At 35.9% G+C, this 16,718-nt stretch overlaps 2 long non-coding RNA genes across 5 annotated transcripts; both read left to right on the plus strand.

Moving 5' to 3' along the window:
• The first annotated feature begins 4,988 nt into the window (after positions 1 to 4,988).
• Positions 4,989 to 7,876, plus strand: LOC112175101. Its single transcript, XR_002926307.2, has 4 exons — positions 4,989 to 5,377; positions 5,460 to 5,576; positions 6,672 to 6,771; positions 7,835 to 7,876. It is a non-coding gene; the product is annotated as an uncharacterized LOC112175101 (long non-coding RNA).
• Positions 7,877 to 12,896: 5,020 nt separating this feature from the next.
• LOC121050797 lies at positions 12,897 to 15,474 on the plus strand. 4 transcript variants are annotated; one of them, XR_005803911.1, is made up of 5 exons: positions 12,897 to 13,458; positions 13,660 to 13,879; positions 14,650 to 14,721; positions 14,780 to 14,840; positions 15,232 to 15,474. It is a non-coding gene; the product is annotated as an uncharacterized LOC121050797 (long non-coding RNA). The 4 variants fall into 4 exon arrangements; XR_005803913.1 differs by lacking the exon at positions 15,232 to 15,474 and adding an exon at positions 14,990 to 15,004; XR_005803912.1 differs by having other exon boundaries at positions 12,899 to 13,529; positions 14,780 to 15,474.
• Positions 15,475 to 16,718: the final 1,244 nt, after the last annotated feature.

The following is a 16,718-nucleotide window of genomic DNA, read 5'->3' on the forward strand; positions in this document are numbered from 1 at the left end:
ATGGTCATTTCAACATAAAAAATTTAAAAAAAATTAAAAATACTTTTTTTTTTTTTTTGTCTTCAACCTATACACCACAAATTATAATAGGTTTATAAAAACAAAAAAATATTCTAGGTGGTTGAAAGCCGCTAACTGGTCTACGATATTTGTAATATATCTCCGGTAAAGTGAATAATTTTAGAATATATCCCCAATAAAGTGAAGAAATATCTATAAAAAATAATTTTACACTTTAACTGTAAATAAATATCTGTATATCCCCAATAAAGTGAAGAAATATCTGTGTAAAATCATTTTTGGTCTGCGATATTTGTGATATATATCCAATATTTATCTGTAAATAAATATCTGTAAAAATGATTTTACACAGATATTTCTTCACTTTATTGGGGATATATCCTAAAATTCTTCAATTTATTGGATATATATCACAAATATCGTGGTCCAAAAATGATTTTACACAGATATTTCTTCACTTTATTGGGGATAAACAAATATTTATTTACAGATAAAGTGTAAAATTATTTTTTACAAATATTTCTTCACTTTATTTGGGATATATCCTAAATTCTTCACTTTATCGGAGATATGTCACAAATATCATAGACCAGCGAGCGGCTTTCAACTACCTAGAGTATTTTTTTTGTTTTTATAAACCTATTATAACTTGTGGTGTATAGGTTGGAGACAAAAAAAAATAAAAATGAAGAAACAGAACAAAAAAAAAAAAACTAAGAAACAGAAAAAAAAAAGAAAAAAAAACGAAGAAACAGAAAGAAAAAACAAAAAAAAGAAAGAAAAAAAAAACGAAGAAACAGAAAGAAAAAATAAAAGCAGAAAAAAAAATAAAAAACAGAATTTTTTTTATTTTTTTATTTTTTTATGTTGAAATGACCATTTTAACCCTCAAAAGTCAAACTTAACGTCCAATTTGGACAGAACAGTAAAAATTGGACACGGCTGATTGAAATTGAATAGTTTAGGGGGTAAAAATTCAAAATTGAAAGTAGAGGGGGTGAATTTCACCCCAAACCTCAGGGGGTAAACTGAAATTAATCCTTATAATTATAAGTATGAACGGTTTAGGTTGGACAGATTCGGTTCGTCTATTGATTTAATATAGTTCAGTACCTTAACAATCATCAATTTGGCTGAAAATTTGCAGAGGTGATCTATGCATTAGGACCTAAAAATTGTACAGTAGATATGCCATAATGTGGATCTAATAAGTGATCCCTTAAAATGGTCAAAAAAGATCCTTTGTGGAAGGGCCCTATATATATGTGTGTGTGTGTGTGTGTGTGTGTGTGTGTGTGTGTGCGCGCGTGTGTGTGAGTGTGTGTGTGTGTGTGTGTTGTTTCTTTGATTTCCATCTTAGGGTTTGTCTACCGTGAAATTAATGTACCGATACATCAAGTAGACTAATTTAAGATCAAGTCAGGCTAGTCTACTTATGCATGAAGTTAGTCTGGTCCCCCCTCCCCCCCTCCACCACGACAGGAAAAAAAAAAAACCTAAACACAACCTTCCCTCTTATTTATATAAATGTAGTTTCTTTTTATATTTGTCTTAGGGTTTGTCTACGGTAAATTAATGTACCGATACATCAAAGTAGATTAATTCGATATAGAAATAGACTAATTGAAGTTCAAGTCAAACTAGTATACTTAGAAAATTTTACAATATGTTAACATATGGCAATACATACAATTACCAATTTTTAGACTTAATTACTCAAATGAGAACCTACTGCAATTATCACTTTTAAGACTTAATTACTCGAATGAAAACCTACTTTATTCTAGCGAGGATCTTATTTACCTTAATTAAGACTTTTTTCTAGTTACTGTTAGGAATTTGACCTAAAATTCCTCTTGCGGAAGCAGACAAGTGCAAAACAATATAGATAAACGAGCGAGAAAACAAACACGAACTTGTTAACGAGTTCAGCAAAGAACTTTGCCTACGTCCCCGGGCTGCTTGGGTTTCACTATAGAAGAAGAAGAATACACGAACAAGAATACAAGAATCTCTCACCAGAAGTTCTCACCAACCCTCAAGACCTCACTTGCTCGCTCTGTTTAATGCTTCAAAGACTTGATCTACTACTACAACCTATGCCCCTATTTATAGATATCTAACTAGACCCTATAAGACCCTATATGCGTATGGAAGTAGCTCTATAAATCATATTGAAGTTTTTGGAAAATATGCATGAATGATAAAGTGGTAGTTTCATTTTGTATACAGCACCTTGACAAGATTCTGATTTCTTAATAGAACCAATAGCTCATGTACACAGAAGATGATACAAAAGTCTAGTTTTCCAATGTTAACTGTTCTGGAACTATCAAGATCAAGATCATTATGAATAACTTTGCTTTCCCTTGTTAAGCTGGTATTGATTCTTTGATTTACAATTAAGTCAAGTCTATTATGTCCGTCTTGTTAGCTAGCTTCAGCATTATCAATGATGATATTTACATAAGAGTTGTCTACTCCATTGTCTTCATCTTGTACGTTCTGTTAGATAGTAATTCGATGAACCAACATTTACTTTTCCAATATGGTTTCGTTTAATATTGAATATTTTTGTATTTGTTCAAGTAAATCCCTATTTGTGTGTTTGGCCCAAACTCTAAGTTACTTGACCTAGTGGTAATTGGGTTATAATTAGAGGGAATCTCTGAGAATATCTTAGAGATATCCATTCATTGTATTATTATCTTTCCTTGTACAATTCAGATTCTATGCATTGTAATCCTCTATATAAAGAGGCCCCTATTATCAATGAGAACACACAACAATTCTCTCTCAAATATCGTTTCCCTAAAATACGTTATCAGCACGAAGCCCTAACCCTGAAACAAATAGCCATACCCTGATTCAAGAAGCTAAAAACCTTGAATCCGAATACAAAACCTTGAAACACTTTCGGGCCCTGACACACATCTTGAAGCCCTCCTTCCCAGGAATCCAGAACCGGCGGCACCACTTCAAGAACCGGCTGGAAACCTACTGAACCGGCCATCGGAATCTCCAAACCACCCTCAACAAATATCTCACCAGTTCACCACCTTCCAGACTTCCAATTGCTACCCAATTATTATAGAAGTAGCGTCTCGATCCCAACATCTGGGAACCAGAAACAATTTTCCTGGAACCGGCCACCTCGTCCTCGAACAAGCCAAAAGTTCTAGCTGCACCTTGAACCGGCAGAAAAGAAAGAAGAAGAAAAGAAGTAGAAAGGAACAGGCCCAGAAGCGCACTGACCCAAGCCCAGAAGCCCGCTGACATCAGTTTAGGACCCGCGGCCATGTCATCACTGCCACGTCAGCATCAGTGCCACGTCAGCCCTCCGGTCAAGGACTTTTCCGGCAACTTTCCAATCACTTTCCTGCCATTTTCCGCGACTTTTTCCGACCACTTTTTCCTGTCAAATTTCCCGGCGACCTATTTCGAGGTATTTTTTTACTAAGCGTTCCATTCTCTCGAGCGAAATGAAGCATGAGTCAAAGGTTGATTCTTGGACTAAGTGTGACCACCGCTGCCGTCCACCAGCAGCCTAGGGCTGGCACAGTCCCTATCCATGATGCCATGGATGGCGTCCATCATAGCGATGATGCCCCAGGTGATGTTGCAATCACCAACTTTGCTTCAAATAGCGTTTCAGACTCTTAGTCCCAACCAAAATCCTCATTGGTTGATTCTAAGGCCTCTCACTCGCTTTACAAAGCCCGTTCCTTAGGGAAGTTAGGACTGAGACCGTCCTATGCAAAGGATATGAAAATACTCATTCTGTTCTTACATAGAACCCATGGGGATTCTATGGACTGATTCAACCAACTTGCAGACGTTTAAATATCTCATGATGTTGGTTGACACGCAAACACGCTGTCCACGCGTTGTGCCATTGTCCACTTGTAATGCTGCTTATGCTACACTCCTAGCACATATCATATGACAACGGGCTCACTCCCCAGATCATCCTCTTCCGTCAGTTAGACTTGACAATGCTAGAGAATTTACATCGAAGACTTTCGATGGTTATTGCATTGGGACTAATGTTGGACATTATATTCTCATGAACACACCCAATTGGTCTCACGGAAACGACTTCGATGGTAGTCTGGACATTGGTAATGCACACTAATTTCCTTATATTCCCTTGGGGTGATGCAATATCGCATGCAGCTATTTGTCTACGACCCAGTGCCACTCAATCTACCTTTGCGTTACAGCTAGTGACTGGGTACAAGTATCGTACTTCTGCAAATTTGAGTGTGCCATGTGCCAATTGCTTTACCGCAACACTCTATAATGGGTCCTTACATACGAATGGGTAACGACGTTGGATTTAAGACTCCAACAATCGTTTGCTACTTAATGCCCTTGCAAGGCGATCTCATTACCGCTAGATTTGCGGGTTGTCAGTTTGATGAGACAGTCTTCCCGTCGTTAGGAGGAGATAAGAACACGGATTTTCAGCAGGAATGACAGGAATTGTCGTGGCCTGTCCCCACTATGTCTCATCTCGATCCCTGTTAAAGTGACGAGATCACACAAATATACTGCAAACATGCCTGCAAGAAAGTACACACTATGCCAAAAAGGCCTTCAGACGACACAAGTTTTGCTTTCTGTCGTCTGAAAAACTCAGACGACATAATTTTTTTTTATGTTGTCTGAATATAGGCTAAAATCATACCCGTTCAATTTGGAAAAATGGCCAGCATTCAGACAACACATATTTGTTGTTGTAATAGATGATGATTTCCTATCTCAAATTTGGAGGGATATCCAAAAGTTGATTTGAGTCTTTTCCCTCTCAAATTGCCACGCCCTAGTTGACTGGAAAATTGTAGTGACATTCAGACGACATTTAAATGTTGTCTAAGTGTGGAACTTGTTTTAAAATTTTCCGAGTTATTTTGACTTGTGCTTTCTCTATCCCTCACAATTAAGTCATTTTCTCTCCTTCTCACTCTGCTCTCTCAGCTCGACCTAGAACCCGCGAAACTGAAAAACTCAAACACCGGCCTCTCTCCTTCTCATCAGCTCTCTCAGATCTTGATTCTCACTCTCTCCTTCATCTTCTCACTCTCTCGATTCTTCTTCTTAATCTCTCATTCTTCTTCTTAGTCTCTACTTCATCCTTCACGTCAGGATTAATGGAGACTCGAATAGGATGCGATGGCCTTGCATTACCGTCATTTAGGCTTATATCAATTGCGAGTATGAGGGAAAAAAAGAAGAAAGAAAAACGATAAAACTAGATCCATATCTGGTTTCCTCTCTTATTCTCTTCCTCTCATCACAGGGCAGACACGTAGAGAACCTCCTTCCATAGCCTTTCCTATAGTCTTCCTCTCAGGTAACTCATCTGTCTCATCTTCTTATTCCTCTTATTTGGGTTACTACCATCTCCAATTGAAAGTTTGTTTATTGGTTGATAGGTGATTCAGGGGTGGGCTATGACATCTGGATACCGGCCAACATCAACCCTAAATTGCTCTTCTAGTGGATTGAAGAACTGGTTCCCTTGGCTGCGTTTGAGTGTTCACAGGCACAAGGTATGTTCTTCACTTTTCTGAACTTGTTTTGTATTATTTTGCTTTGTTTTTTTTAAATTTTTTGGATTTTGATATAGAACCAAGAAAAGTAGCAGAGAGACAGTGTGTGTATAGGCCTATCGCAAGCTTAGTGAACGATTTTGATTACAAATATTGATTTTATTTTTATTGGTTTTGGTATGTGGATTGACGAAGAATGGTTGAGGATTATAAGGGGTAGTGGTAGAATAACCTTGGGATTGAATACTTTCTTGGTCAGCTTTATGGGTTTCGGTTTCTGATGATTTTTGGGAGTGCGCCCTTTTTTCTTTATGTTAGACATGCTAGCTATTGGTGATTCGTCTTTTTTTTTGTTTTGAGTGTTTATCTTGGGTGTAATGTCCTGCATTCTGTTAGAAAGACATTAGTTTGATGATTCTTGTTTTCAGTTTGTAGATTTCTTAGACAATGTTTAATTATACATAATGTTCTTGTTTCCATCTACATTATATCCTAGCTTTTTCAATGTTATTGGCAATTTTGAGAGCATTTGATGATGCATTTATGATTGATTATATCACTCAAATGGTTCATGCATATGTGATCCCATCTTGAATTGTTGGGTGGATCCATCCAATTCAACAATGTATGCTCTATTATTTTAGTAGGTTGGTTCTTATTTCCTCATAAACACCCATTTTGACATATTATAATGAAGAACGAAAGTCAAGTTGCTGATGTTCAATTTAGGCTTTTAAAGATAGGTAGATCAGATGGATATATAGTAAACTGGAAACGTATATATAATGCAAATTGTGACTGAATATTTCTCAAGCTAGCTAGGTTTGGTGAGAGTGTTGGATAAAAAAAGATCAAGAATTGGAAATCTAAAAACTGGTATGTTATTAAGGTCCAGATCTCTTTCACTTTCAATGTAAATCAAATAAAGAAATGCAGAACCAATCAAAAGCATGTATGATTCCTTTGATTTCAGTAGGTAAAATTATTTCTGAACATATGATGGGTTTTCATGCTTTTTTGTTAGATTAGAATTACAGTACAAACTTTATGGTGCTTTGGAGAACTATGTAATTGGTAATTGGTTTTGTGAATCAGGTGTTTAATTCAGAAATTGGAGGTGTTTCTAGAGTAATAGAAGGGACTGTGGTGTTCTGAATTGTGGCTTTGGTGGGTTTGGCGAGAGTGAGGATCGCAGGTTTGGCCATTTTCTTCTACTTTTGTTTTTGTTAGTTGTGTTTATAGTTGTTGTTGGTTTTGAATTGCTATGGGTTTTTATGTTTTTGGGCTTTTGTTTGTCTTCAGAGTTGGGATTTGGGTAATTGGTTGGAAAGGTTTCTAGCTTTGTTTCAGATGTTTGGTCATTTCAAAATTTTCATTGGATGGTTGCTCGCTTGATTTCGTAGATTTACTTTGTCATGTTCAATCATATTAGTTGGTATTGATTTATTGACTTTGGTTGATTTGTAGATGTAGATTAGCTTTATCATTGTCAATTTGTGATTTTCAAATTGTTATTCTGGTAGCCACTTTGGGTATTCTCCAGATGTCTTGATCGAGCTAGAGCCAGAGAAGGCGTAGTACCTCAATTTGTAAACATTGTTATTCTTCTTCTTTCTTGATGTCTTGCTTTTTTATGTTTTGATTTCAATTTGGGTCTGAGATTATATTCTTAGTCTTCCTTGCTGTTTTGTCTAGTGTAAGAGGTCTTATTTACTGTGAAAAGAAATTTCAGTCCAAGAATGTCAACAATTAAGCCTATAGCAGATTGCAGCATGCTATAATGATAATTTCAATATGGGAAACGTATCCAATATCAACAATTTTGTGATTCCTTTATATATATATATATATATATATAAGTTTCATAGAATTGTAATTTAATTCCAATGCTTTCATCGTGGGATCAATTTATATATGTGACATTTGATTAGGCCATGCTTTGCTTCTCACACTCTTTATGACTCTAATCATAAAGAATTCTCTCCCAGACCTCCAGCTTTTTATTTTGATTGGGAATTTGTGCAAGGAATTTAGAGGTGCCAGCTTTTTTGTGGTTCGATGTGTTTCTTTGGGTTTATGCATATAATGGTTAAAAGAAGCATGCTTTGATTCTTGCTCTTATACTGGAATTGACTACTAGAGAAATCGCCATATTTTCTGACTTTGATCTAATTTTGTGTTGACAAAATTGTGTGTTTCTTTGATCTAATTTTGAAGAAATTTTTTTTTTTCATTATTATTTTGTTTCTCTTTTGCAGATTCTATGCAAAGAAGTTTTGCTGTGATTTTCATGCCACTGTTCCTTTGTCTGTTATTTACTATTTTGTGCTATATTTCAGGCTACTATTTCTATTCAGGTAAAGAGTCTAAACTTCATTAGATGATTGTTATATTGAATTTATCATTTACATAACTGTAGCGATATTGGATTCTCTAACTGCTGTTATTTCGTATTGCAGATTCTGTGAACAGTCTGGCATTGAATTTTTCAACTAGTTTAAATTCAGGTATGCGTTTTAGAGAAGTGTGAGTGTTTGTTTGAAAATAGTTTGTGAATAAATCAATAAAGCCAAAGTCATCAAATTTTATTTGCTTTGGATACTTTCATATAAATCATACAATAGATGGCACGAAACAAGAAGGCGACTTGGTGTGATATCCCGTACCTGATTTTGGAGCCTATTTGTTTTTCTATCTATGAGTTAGACCTTTTTATATTCTTAATTCTTACTCTTTTCTTCCTTTTGTGGTAGTTTCTTTAGTTAGTTCTGTTATATATATAAATATATATATATATATATATATATATATATATATATATTGGTTATTAGATAATGGTTTTAGTTTATCACTTTTGTTATATTGCTTTCTTTTAAATTTGGGAAGATAAGAATGCTGGCTGCCGACTAATGTGAGGCAAGGAGATGGGAAAGAAAAAAAGAAAAGAAAAGAGAAACAGGGAGAAGAAGGGAAGAAAGAAAAGAAGAAGAAGGGGGATTCGGATCGAATAAAAAAGAGAACAGAGAGAAAGGAAGAGAAAAGAAAGAGAAGAAAGGGAGGAGGAGAAAAGCAAGTCAATCAGGGAGAAAGAAAGAAAGAAGAAGAAGAAGAAGGGAAAAGAGGGAGCATGGGGAAGAGAAAGAAAATAGGGAAACAGAATCGAAGGAAAACAGTAGGGAGGGGAGCGCGACAAGTTAAAAAAGAAAGAAGAACGAGAAGTAGAAAGGGGGAGACGGAGAGGGAGTGAGAAGAGAGAATTGGAGAGTTTGGGGCTTTCCTCAAAGGCTGCGATTGGGTATTTCTAGATTGGAGGAGAGTAAAGCTATAGAATGGTGCGAGTTTCGATTTGGGTGTTAGAAGAAGAAGAAGGAGATGAACGAAGGAGAATGGGAGTTTTATTTTGCTGCTGTTGAAACTGAACTGTGGGAAGGCAAAGGGAGGAAGATTTCAGAAGTGAAGGGTTTCCATTCGGTCTATTCAGTATCTATGGTTGTTTTCCAATTGTGAGTGACTCTTCTGATTTCTATCTTTCTTCAATTTCTATTTCTCTATTGGTCTTGCTTGGATTACTTGGATTTTAATCTTGGTCTTGTGAAGTGGTCTGTGTCGTTTATCACTTTTCAGAGTCAAGTAAAGTATTGTAATGTTTGAGTAAATTAATGAGCAGGGTGTGAGTTTGGTGTGCTTGTGGTGCCCTAATGATTACCGGTTGTTTTGATCTGTGTGACCTCTATACTTATTTGTTTTGTTTTCTCTTTTATCGTTTTGGGAATTTGGGAGGCTGTTGTTGTTTAGTTGATCTTTCTTATTATAGGTTGTTCTAGCCTTTACAATGACAGAATGATAATAGACCTTTTGTTTATGTATTCTGATTTCTACCTTGTGTTTTAGAGATGGTTAGACTTTCAATTTGTTTAAATGTCAGTTCTCCAATTGTGAGTGACTCCTTTACTTTATGATTTTACTAGATTTCTATATTGCTCTTTTGGTCTCTACTTTGAGTTGAAATCATGGTCTTGAGAAACAATAATCTGTCAAGTATTGGTTCTCTCAGTAGTTCATTTAGTGCAGGGTAAAATTTCTGAAATTTGCAGGTCTCTAGAAGTATAGAGCTTTATGGATTGTTCTTAGTTGTTCCTGTTTTGCCTCTGCTGAGGATTGATGCAAAGGACTTCTCTGCTTTGATATTTTCTTTTCATTATATCAATTTCCCCACTGATAGTACTTTGGAAATTGAGAGTCTGGTATTTTTTTTTTGTCTTTTTTTTTAAAAAGAGGATCAAACACTATGCCAAAAACTGCATCACACTACACTTTTTAGACAACGAAAAAAAAATTTCCGTTGTGTGATCACTGAATCTGCTTCACACAACAGGTTCAATGAGATTGGCGTTGTATAAGGAGGTCGTACATCAATTTTTTTGGGTCTAAGATTATTGTACAACAGTTTTAAGGATTTGTCTGTTGTCTGAATGTAAAAAAAATTTCCCCCTCACCTTGCTCAATTTTGGGTCGAAATTTTGACTCACCTTGCACAACAGTATTGTTGTATATGTTGTATGAGAGTAAGTTGCAAAATAACATACAACGCATTTTTTTGTTTCCGTTGTGCAAGTTTGGCAGAAAATCACATGACCCCAAAAAGGCCAATATTTGAGTGAAATGCTGGTACACGATTGTAATCTCCTACAACGGAATGACTTATTTTTGTTGTGTGAATGTGCGATGGTAATCCTAGGCGGGAAAAATGAGTTTGTCCCTTTGCACTAGGCGGGAGATTTGCTAGTAGGATCTCTAAGCTGAAATTTCATTGTATATTATCAAACAACCGAAATTATTTTGTGTGTTGTCTGAATTGGTTATACAAATCAAAAACTAAGTTCAAGGTCCCTTTTCCCTCATCCCACTTAGCCAGCTAGTCTTCGAGAGAAACAACAAAACCCATCTTCTTCTTCTCAAAGCAGATCCCCTCTTCTTCTCTTAAAGAATCAAACCCATCTTCTTCTTGAAACCCATCTTCTCCTCAAAACCCATCTTCTAAATACACTCGATTAGGGTTCGATATACTCAATTAGGGTTTTCAATTTGGAGATTTGAAGGACGAGGAAAGAGGGGGGGGGGGGGGGATGGTTTCTCGGGCTTCTTCAATCATTGCTCGCTCTCTCAAACTCATTCGCGACCCCCTCATAAACCACCGCACTACCCACCTCTCCGACCTCATCTTCGACTCCGTTCACTTCGATTCAGTGAGTGAGCTTTAAGAGATCGATTCATCAGACTCTCCATTATCTCTATTACTGAAGCCGAAGGTACTACAATCTTTGCAATCTCACTAATTAATCGACTTCGATTTTTTTTTCTGTTTTTCCAGTTTTCAATTCTTGTTCTTCGAGCAGCGAAGAGAAACGACTTCTTGGGCTATGGAGTCTTACGTTGAGGGACGATTCCGATTTGGCTGGAAGAACAGCAGTGGATCCAAGCTGGCATGAATTGGTTTGCTTCTTGCTGCCTTTTATTCAAGTATAATCAATGGGTCTTGTAAGTTTTACTTGTTTCATCATTAGCTTTGGTGAAATTGCGTTTCTTTTTAAGAATCAAAGGTTACTCTGCTTGAGTACTGAGGTAAATTTGGCTCCTTTTGTGACCACCCATCTCGACTGATTGAAATTGGATTCATTTTGATCTGTCTTCTTTTCGATTTGTACTGATAATTGTGGTGCAATTTCTCTTTCCAATGATTGTAAATATCTGAATATTTGAATGTACTATATTTTGTACAGTTGTGTTTAAATTTGGGTACTCTGTGCGTGCCTGTATGATGGTTTGGATTTCTGGATGATGGAATTTGGATTAATGGGTGTGTTGAATGTTGGTTTTCTTTGGGCTTTTGCTTTAGATATACAAAGAGAATAGAAAAGCAATTGAAGATGTTGCCAAGAGAAATGACATGGGTTCTGCTAGGTGTTCTCTTTTTCCCCCATAACTTTTTGTTCTGAGCTTAGGTTTTCTACTTACAATTTTCCAATTTTATGCTTTGTTTTCCCTTATTGGTTTCGAATGAGACTGCATTATAATGTTCATATTATACTTCATAGTAATGTATTTTTTGGTTAAATTTAACCAAATTGAAATAGGTGGTAAATGTCGAGCTATCATGATATTGTAAATTTCATAGGAGATAGGAAGTTACCTAAATAAAGGCAATTTATTTTCTTATAATTCATGAAAGTTTAGTATCATTATCTACTTAGAACATATTTTAATCGTGGGCGGTCATAACAAAAGGATGTGGTTGGGCACCAAGGTTCTGGATACACTGGAAGCCATTAAATGTTTAAGATAGTGAGCTAAGGGGGGTTCTCCAGCTTGATTTTGATCATTGCCATGTGGTTTTGTTTGGTACTGTATTTTATTTAACAGAATACTCTTATTTTATTTATGTCTTTTGTGTAAATTATTTCAATCACTTGATCTAGAAATTGTGAGATCAAGAAAGACAATGAATCTCTTTCGAACATGTCATCTCTTACTATGGTACTATTTTTCAAGTTGTTTAATTTCCAATTTGAGGGAGCCTTCCTAAGTTGTTGAATCTAAATTGTTATGTCTATGCAAAAGGGTCTAGATTTTTCATTTTTAAATTTTTTGATTCACTTGCTGATGATTGTAGTCTGGAACTAGGTAATCTGTCTTCCTTACTATATCATAGTAGAAAAGAAGTAAATATTAGAGGTGGACAATACAATGATGAATGGTGCCTTTTGTTTCGGAGTGGCTGATTGCCATAGAGACAACCCTTTAGATCTATAAGAATTCAATAAGGATTCATCTTTGGGAATAACATTGCCAGGATTGTTGTTTTGCATTTTCAGAATGTCGTCGTTCATGTTTGCTTATTACATAGTTGTAGCTTGAGGATTCAAATTCTTTTGTTCAGTCTATTCTAATAGAGTTGGTCTAAGTGTATAAATCATGAGGGTCTTGGTAATCCTGAGATGTTTGTGCTACATCATTCTTATAAGCAAATTTCTATTACAGAGAAGTCGGGGTTATCTTGCAGTGATAGTATGTGGGCATTTCTTGATCTGATATTTTACTTTTCATGTTCCCTTGCCTTTTGATAGCGAACTGATAGTATATGATTATCAAGGCCCAGACACTTCCATTGGAGGTCCAAAGTCATGGTATGGCGCTTTCTTTTGTTTTTTGTTTTGTACTTTTTATTTTTACTCTTTTGAATTTGTTTGATTTTCTCAACGTTTAGGCATTTTACATTAGTCGGTTTTTATTTTATTTTTTATCTTTTTTTTATCGGAAGGTTAAAACTTAAAAGCTATTAAACCTACATACAAAGCATAACTACAAGAAGGTTTCTGTTGTCCCTTAAATTGCTTGGTAGTTCATATGCATTAGAAGATAATGACACTAAAGGATAGTAAACCATTTCCACTTGCTGCTCTCACAATGTTCTACTTAGTTAAAGGGCTCTGCCAAAAAAGAAATGTGGGTCTTGAGAAGACTAGAAACAAATGTGGATACATTACTCTGTTTTCCGAAGACCTAATTGAAATTGGTTACCATGTCATCTTTATTTTACTTTTAACGAAAAGAACATTGTTCTACTCTTCTTGTAGAATCAAGATTTATAAAGATTTCATACTCCTACTCAATCTTTAGATAATCTATATGGCACATGTCTTGTCTAGCTCTCTTTACTTGTCAAGCAAAACCACCTCACTTGTCAGAGAACATGGAGATTACCTTCGTGGCCGAGGCCGTACATCTCTCTCTTTCTCTCTGCAATTTTTTTGTGGTGCAAACTTAAACCCCTATGTGTGCAGTCAGGCCTTGGAGCAGAAGCAAGATGTAGACGTTGAATAAGGTGAGAACATGTAGGAACTTCCGTACAATCCAAGGAGTTGTCTTGTGAACCAGAATATGCTTGAATAAGAGGTGGGAGGACTGAAACTTGGTGGCGGACATCTGATATATATATATATGTGTTAATTGGATTTGTTATCTACTTTTGCTCTCTATTTATTTCCTGAAATTGGATTTGTTAATTGGTTGCTGGGGTTTACAGGGATAAGTCAAGGACAGCCTCAAAGATGCAAACTTGGCAAGGTTATACACACGCAGGTGTGGTTTCCTTATCAGTTTGGTTTTGTCGTGAAACAATCTTTGAAGCCTTGCAAAGGTGGAATGGAAGAGCTCCCTCTGATGGCCTACTCCTGGGCTTCTGTATTGTCTTGATGGGCTTGGCTTGTGTCCCTATTGTGGCTCTCCACTTCTCTCATGTCTTGGTGTGTATTATTTTTTCTTTTCTTTTATATAATAAGAGAATTCCTCACTTTTTCTCATCACTTCCTAGTGCTTATATCCGTGTCCAGTTGCCTAATTGTTTAGCTGAGAAAGTTGTTTCATTCCCTGTTTGGTACTTTATTTTTTTTTTCTTTAAATATCGAAAAATTGGTTGGGGCTGGTTGTTTTGGTATGCTGTGATATTGTGGAAGGCAAACTATGTTTGGAAGGAAGATTTTTTGATGTTGATCTGATATTTTACTTTGAATTCTGCTCATATATAATTTTATATATGTTTCCTTGTGCTTACCTAAACATTTGCTTGCCGGTTTCGGTATGGCTTATTGCTAAACATTTGATAAACTGATATTTCATGGCAAGTTCATAACATCAGCAAAGGGAACAGTGTGATTTTTGGAATCCCCCTTGAACTGAGAAGATCAACACCCACAAGTTTCCAAATGGAAGCTTTATATGAGGGTTGACAACTAATATAATGTTGCTTCCATGAGAATTTCAAAATATAAAATTTCTAATTATGAAACATTATTTATAAAAACACAAAAATTGTTATTGTGTGTGTGTGTTATGTATGACATTGGAGGGGATCAAACCCCTGACCTAATCTATTCTAACCCTATCAATCTATTACCCACCCTTCATAACCAGTTGGGTTAAACCCATGGGTTTTAGATTTTTCAGATCTTTACTTTTTCTTTATGTCAGCAAGAGCTTTAATTAATATATCTTGATCTGCCTTACTTTTGAGTAGGAAGAAGATCCAGGTTGCTATTCAAGGGCATCTAACTCTGTTTTTGAGCCTGTGGTAGATGTACAAATGAATGTGAGTAACATGAAAGTGCTATTCAAGGGCATCTAACTCTGTTTTTCTTGTTTTGCAGATCAAGAGAAGGACCTGGTTGGACGATTCATGAATGTATTTATGAATGTCAAGATATCAAGGTAAATTGTCTTAAAGTTTAAAATTTTCCCCCTGATAAACGAACAATGATTAACCTTTTATGTGCACAATAAGATGTTGGCACTTGGTAAGTCTTGTTCTGTCATGAACAGCATTGTTACATCCAACCTTCTTTATTCTTTCTTTTCAGGTTTCCTCCTGTTTATTGTGGAATTCAAATATTTGAATTCCACCGGAATGTGTTTTATTATGTGAAGTGAAGAGATCTGGATCATAACTTCTCTACATTCTTGTAAAATGTCAATTAACAGTTCATATGCAACTAAGTAAATATAGTCACTTGACTCAATTTCTCATAACTTTGTTATCATGTCCATGCCTCATTCACCAAAATGATTAACTAATCCTTTTGATATAATAAACTGATTTCAGTGGGAGAGGAGAGGCAACAACCAATACACCCAAGCGGATCAAGTGCGAAATGAGTGGGGGAAGTTTGTTGTCAACACATGTGCATAAGCCATGAAGTAGCGCGCTTGTTGCTGGTACATTTTTGCTAAAGAAAGCATCTTTTTTGTGCTTCTCTGCTGGTAGATTGTCATGCACCATGTGTGGCATGTTTTGGAACAATAGATATATATGTATCAACTTTTTGATGTCCCAAGTAGATGGGCATGCACTAGAATGCTTTTCTTATTTGAAATATTGGCTTCAATGATTAGTGGTTTGCAAAGTTTATATTTGATGGTTTGCAATGTTTATATTTGATGAACTACTGTTCATTTGGTAAATGGACCAAATGAATGTACAATTTAATTCAGGAATGGGATGTTCAAATAATCAGACAACAGAATAGAGATATAATGACAACTGCCCGTTGTCTGAATGGCTAAAATTGGGACAAACACACTGCAATCGTTCATATCACACATCAGTTTTTAACAAATCAGTCTCTTCTAATTTATACTCACACAACAGAAGCAATTGAACTCTGTTGTCCAAAAACTAAATCAGACAACAGTTGCAATTGAACTCCGTTGTCCCAAATGTTGATCATACAACAGATATAGTCTAAGCACTGAAGTTTGAGGATCAATCAGACAACACAAAAAATAAAAGTATGTTGTCTGATATGCTTAACATACAACAGCTTGAAACCAAGCACTGTTGTCTGAAGGCAGCGCTTCAACTGCTGCGCAGCTGCGCATGGCATCTGCCGAGCCATCTGTCGAACCATCACACAACAGTTATAACACATACCCGTTGCCTGTTTGTTTATCAGACAACTGTGTTGCACCGTTGTCTGAATTTTCAACAGACAACGGCTCGCTCTACAACGGTGGCACTCCAAATCAGACAACAGTTTCTGTCTGTCGTCTGATGCAGTTTTTGGCATAGTGAAAGGAGTTCACTCCTACCCCCATCATGACAATACCTAAATGCTTTGGTATTGAGAGTCTGGTATTGAAGGTTAATTTCCTTCTTTCTTCATTTTGTTTTGACTCTTGAAAGAGGAGCTGGAACCTTGTTATTTGTAGTGTAATTTTGTTGGTTTTCTTTTGTTGTTCAGTATCAATTTTTCATGCACACAAGGTGTTTGACAAAATGATTCTAAATTGCTTTATTTTGGTTACCATGTAGTGTTGGAGCATTTTTATTCATTACTTTTGGTTGTTTATATCTTGCTAAGTCATGAATTACTATTCAATTAAAGACTTCTAAGGTTGGGTACTTTTGTGTGTTTTGAAGGACCTATTTTGTGGTTAGAGGACCTATTTTGTACTAGGTGAAAGTCTTACCAAAAGAAGTTACCAACTATATGTTGATTTTGTTAAACTCTACCTTTATCGAGAGTGTAATCATACTCTGAAACTTCTAAATGTGTGTTGGATTATATATATGTTTGGGTGTTTAAACTT

The sequence above is a fragment of the Rosa chinensis genome, chromosome 7, assembly GCF_002994745.2.
Source record: "Rosa chinensis cultivar Old Blush chromosome 7, RchiOBHm-V2, whole genome shotgun sequence".
NCBI lineage: Eukaryota > Viridiplantae > Streptophyta > Magnoliopsida > Rosales > Rosaceae > Rosa > Rosa chinensis.